General features: G+C 35.1%; 1 pseudogene; it reads right to left on the bottom strand.

Annotated features, from left to right (window-relative positions):
• Positions 1-752: 752 nt before the first annotated feature.
• The window catches only part of LOC118617044, a 28,630-nt pseudogene continuing 23,382 nt past the window's right edge, over positions 753-6,000 (bottom strand).

The raw sequence follows: 6,000 nt of genomic DNA, 5'->3' as shown, positions 1-6,000 counted from the left end.
GAACATACTGAGCACTGAGAGCAGATATAACACTACACACACATGCCATTTTAACGTTCTTTTCACTTTAGTTTAACCCTGATACAGTCTACCACAACAGACAGGGCCTCCTTGCAGATATTTTTCTGTCATTTCAGTGAGTCCTCATGCCATGAAGACATGTATTTTTGAAATAGAATTAAGAATAGTAGTTGAACGTAATTTAATTTACATTCATTGTTTTATAATTACTTCTTCAATGATGTTTCCACTAAAATTATTTATAGTTCGGGAGAACAGTAACATTAGAAGAGAAAAGATGTATAACCTGTATATTTATTTTACATGCAAGGGTGTGTATTTAACAAATAAGATTGGCTTGGAAATTGAGTCCTTTGGACGTAGTTGTCAATGTTTTAGATTTCTGATCTATGGCAAAGGGGAATAAGACTATATAAAGGACTATTTCAAGAAATGGATCTCCACTCTAATTTATCCGTTGTCACCTATAAAATATGTGTTTGTCAATAATTCTGTGCTTTTGCTGGACTGCAAAGTCTATAAGGTAGGGACCACCTTGGCACCCTTACCTTGGCCTACTCAGCCCTGCATGTCAGGGATCGTACCTCCTCTCCAGCCTGCTTCTCACTAACTGCACCCTAGCCACAGTGAGCTTGTTCAGCTTCTGAAACCCACTGTGCTCTCGTCTGTCTCAGAGGCTTAGCTAACTCTTACTCATCCTAAAAAGATCCCAGCATAAGGTTCATTTCCCCTTATCTGTGGCTCTCATCGTAGTTGTCCACTCCCCTGGTCAGAAGGCGGGATGCACACTTTCTCTGTCCGTGGCTACGTTCCTCCGCCAGGTACTCAGCCTGCACACAGCACAAGAACAGTACGTACTTGCTGAAGGAATGAGCGGATGCTTGCAGCATCACACGTCAAATACATTGTCATTAAGCAAATACGTTGTTTCCAAACATTTTTCCAGCTCTGAAATTCAAACTATTTTTGTGAAAACGATTCATGGACAAATGGAATCTATATTCATGTTCACCTGCTCACTGAGCTCTTGAAGGGCACAGTTACATGCTCGGGTGCAAATGCTAACGGAGTCATGTGCTACCTGCATGAATTTGAGCAAATACACATTTAAAGTCTTCTTCTGTAAAGTGCCTATAATAATGTGCTCCTCCTAGAGCTGTGAGACTTGAATGAAATAAGGTACATGAAGTGGTGCTGGCATATGTCAGGTACTAAATGTTCATCTTTTTGGGTTTGTACAATGACCGTTACTAGCAGTAGACTCTTTAGACCTCTCAGAGTGACTGTGTATCAGGTAGTCATTCTGGCCAGATTTGCTTCTTCTGTCGTGCTAGACTTTTTCAGAAACGGTATTTTTGTATCTCATTGAAACCATAAGAAGGAAGGAATTATGATGCTGTTGAAAATGGAGCATGGAACTGTGCTTTTGTTACCTGAGTTACTACTGGGCAGTTGTGTGGCTCCCGCAGAGCACTGTAACCTTGGTTTTGGGGGAAAAATGCTCAAACCAAATGATCTCAAGATGGAAATTTTACAATTGGAGCTCAAATGTCTAACTCATTACCTGGTCACTCAGCCCTTCTTTGAGACATCAAGTCCTGTAGATGTGATGCAATCATTCCCTTTTCATTTGAGGGCAGGGAGGAGATGCACAGGAATTGGTTATAAAATTACCATTATTTTACCCAGTGAATTATGGCTTAAATAAACCTTGCAGCAACCTGAAATCTAAACATCCCATTTGATATATATATATATATATATATATATATATATATATATATATAAAATTGCCAAAGCTCATTGTTATGGATAGAAATTTGGAATACAATCCAGTACTGAACTGGTCTCGCCAACTGAGTTTCTTTCTATCTCTTTCTCAACCTATAAGTAGAAATTATAGAAAACACTTTTAAATACCAAGCACATCTTTGATATAACCTAATATCATTCTCAACCATGTCTGCTGTTCCCCATATAACAGGAAATGGCTTGCTCAGTCATTCAATTTTTTGCGACTGACTGTGGATGTATATAAATGGTGAACAATGGCACACTTAGCCCAGAAGCAAAGGGAGGTGTTCACAATCGGAAGTAGCCTTTGATACAGAAAGGGAAAGTGTACCCACACAAATAAGCAAAGGAAGGCAACTAATGAATAAAACATCTTTTTAGAAGTGCAGAAAAGTCAGTTGCACCACGGTAAGGCTGTTGCCAGGCAACATATCTTTTCACAATAACGTCTTGTGAGTCAGATAACTCATGGAGACACTGAATTGGCAAATGTAATTGCTCTCAGGCAACTTCTGCAGGGTAGAGAATGCTCCCGGTCCTCAGCACAACATCAGGAATGCATCTCTTCTTGTAACAACTTCTCCTTTGAACCACATCGTTTGTTTGTGTCTCTTCGTGGGAATTCCCAGTCTTTCTGTCTGAAACCCTCTTCATCTCGCACGCAGCCAGATGCACATGCAGATCAGGAACGCATTCTTCACGGTCTAGGGCTGGGAGAACGCAGGCAACCCCCTCAGGTGTGGAATCTGCAGCCTCCACAGAGGAGTTTGTAAGTCTGCGCAGAAATGGCTAATGGATATCTATACTAGTGAAAGAGAAAACTAAAACAAAATAACCCTCAAGTTTTTTTTTTTTTTAAATGAAATCAATTCAGTGATAGAAGAGAAAGCCCCCCAAACTTGGTCGTTAGGAAAGACACAGGACACATCAGGAATAGCGATTGTCTTTTTGAAGATGGAATGAGATGACCTCAGGACCACCCACCCTAGTATTCGCAGAGCAGACTGAAAAAGCAGATTTTTGAACAGTAACTTGCTGTCTGATATTCCTGGCAGAAATACAAAAACATACTTCCATCTCAAATTTATGGCACCATAACGTATTCCCTCTAAGCTTTCCAGATCGTTCCCATTGCCAAATGTGACCAAAGCATAATCACAGCGACTAAACAAATTAAATGTTCGGTTAAAGACAAGCCTGAAAAAAAATGAGTAAGGGAAAGAAAAGCCCCCAGATTGGTAATAAATTAACACCATGTCAGGCTTTTTAGTCAGTGAGCTTGCAGCCAGGCCTTTAAAGAGCTGCTTTGGTGCCACAGGGTCCACGTGGGGCGAGTTTCTGTCCCGAGGGACAGAGCTGCCTCGCACAGACCAGTGTGGACCTCAAGTCCTGCTGTATTTGTACATGCAGCAACAATGCCAGCCTAAGAAATGCCTTTGTTTATTCTCATATGATACTTGAGCGTAGACCCCATCTTTTCGTGTGATAACAAGATGAGCAGCATGACGAAATTTTTTTTTGTTAAAGATAGATGAGATTTCAATATTCCTGATGTTTACTGAATAGATTAAACATTTTTACGTGGAGATTCCCTCCCCCACTCGCTACATGTTAATATTTGAAAACGTACTTACTTTTGAATATTTTACTATTCTTTCATTACTTTTGTGTGTACTAATTTTCAAATTATGGTTGTGTTAAACAATAGGACAATTGCCTATTGGGGGAAGAATGAATTAAGCTAATAAATATTGAAAAGCGGCAACACTGAAGGAAAAAAAATAAGCCTGTTTTATACATTTGTACAAATTCTGGAGCTAGAATTTATATATTCCAATAATTTTGTGTTATAGTTGTAGGAATGGAGACCCTGAAATATGGAATGGATTACTTCAGTTAATCTGTGTAGTTTATTAGCTGTCTAAGAACTTGAGTTTTTAGACTCAGTAGCATTTCTTTATGTTTCTGATAGTGAAATGTAAGACTTCGAAACACAAATAAAATAATAGTATCTTCAAAATTTAGAAAGAAAAGGAATGAGACTGCAATGCCATTTTAAAATAAGAATCTATGTTTTATAATATATTTCTTCACTCATTTCTTTTTTTAGAATTTAAAAATGATATCTTTATTTACCACAAATAGATCAGAGAGTTATATAGGTAGTTTTTTAAAAAAATTTGATTAATTAATTTTATTTGCCTCACTCATTTTTAAGATAAAATTTATTTAGGAGAGAACTTTATCTAAATGGGTGTCTTGAATATAAAAATATAGATTAACAAATGTCAAATACTTATATTGTGTAGCTGTTTGTATAGTTATTATTCATTCTAATAAGAATGGTCATACCTTATTTAATATATATTTACCTTTTTATTTTATAAATGTAAAAAAAGGAACAAATTATAAGTCACTTGAAAAGGAATTGAAATGCTATCAGTGACTGATGTGAATTGCTTGGTGACCCAAAACATGTAGTGTATTAAAATTGCTCAATTCTATAAATATATTTTAATTTTTCCTAGAACTAAATATTGCCACTTTAGTACATATCTCAAAATTATTCTGCGTACCTGGCATATGAGTTAGTGTTTTAAGGTGTTAATCTTAGACACGATGCTAAGCTTATTCACCCATGAGATAGAGATAGTAATACTTGCCATAAACAGTCACACAGGGGCAAAATGAAATCACAAATTGAAACATTGTCAATTGTAAAGCATCATACAATCATAATGAAGTATTATATTCCATATATAAAAATACCAGGAAACAAAGGACAATGTTGAATTTTCCTTGTTATGTCTCAATGGGCAAATAATTAGCAGGAAATTAGTGTGGCAAAGATATATTCCACCTAAGAGGTTAACATCATGCAAGTATCTCTGGCCTTTATGACTACCTGGGAGTTTAAGTGTATGGGATAAATATGTTTGGCCAATGATTTCTTCTCTTACATGCCCATGAAGGTTTTCCATACATTTGTCACTGTTTTAAAATAGTAAAATTTAAAATACGTATTCCGAATAACTTTAAAATTTCACTACAAATTGTGTTACAATAGAAATAATAATTAATTTTGTTACAGAAATTCATATCAAGTTATAATAATTTCAGCCAATCTTTTGTAACTGCATGTTTCTCCTATTGCTTTAAAGCTAATTTAGGCCACATTATATACAAAATTAAATCTTACTTTTATAGCTACACCCTTGGGGTTCAATGAAAAGGCTTTATGAGCTAGAAATTAAAAGTACTGGTTGAAAATACTATTACATTATACCAGCTATTATTAAGGCAATTTACAAAGTTGGTGCTAAAACTATGCACATTTTTCATTGTTAGACCTCATATATTCAGTAAGCCCATGGGACTGTTTGGTATATAATTTGGCAAATAAAATCAGTTGAAAAGTAAATAGCAAATCAATGGCATTTATCACAAAAGAAAATTACACTGTACCAACAACAACATTTATTTAACTCAATTTTGTTATGATTTAACACATTCATACTAAATGATTCCAGAAAGACATTGGATGCCGCATCTTTAGCTATGAATGAATGTACTTTCAACATGGCAATTTCTTCTCTGAAACTGGAAAAAATGATGAAATTTATGAGTGTACCTTTAATAAAATATACTCATGACTTTTCTGTAGTTTCTTTACAAAAGTATGTTGTGATGTGTACACATGTTTACGTTGTATGAAAGTCTGATAGACCTTAAATACATTTGAAATATATTTTATAATTTAAAGAGCATTTTAAAATAGATGAGTAAGTTTAAACTAGGTAATATGCAAATGTAAATTATTCTTTTCAAAGATTTGAAAAGATCAGAAATATTTGTATCACTGTAAGCAAACATATGCAAAGATGAGACTTGTGTTTCTATCCTCTTCAATTTTGCGTGTTAAAGTGCTTTATAGTTTTTCTCTATAACTCTTCAAGTCCCTATGGGAAAATGTGAAAACAACAACAACAACCAAAAACAAAACCAAAGACACTTTGAGAAACTCCTGAATTCATTTTGTTAAGTGCATTATGAAATTTTGGGTGGTACACAATGCTATGGTATTTCATAACAACAAAAAAAATCTCTGTCAAGAGAATGGTATTTGCATTCAATATAAAAAATGGCTATTCATATTTGCTATTGAAGAAAAAACAATTTAATGTA

Source organism: Molossus molossus, unplaced genomic scaffold, assembly GCF_014108415.1.
Source record: "Molossus molossus isolate mMolMol1 unplaced genomic scaffold, mMolMol1.p scaffold_m16_p_5, whole genome shotgun sequence".
In the NCBI taxonomy this organism is placed as follows: domain Eukaryota; kingdom Metazoa; phylum Chordata; class Mammalia; order Chiroptera; family Molossidae; genus Molossus; species Molossus molossus.
Note: the sequence above shows the minus strand (reverse complement) of the source record. Positions and strands in the feature narration are given on the sequence as shown.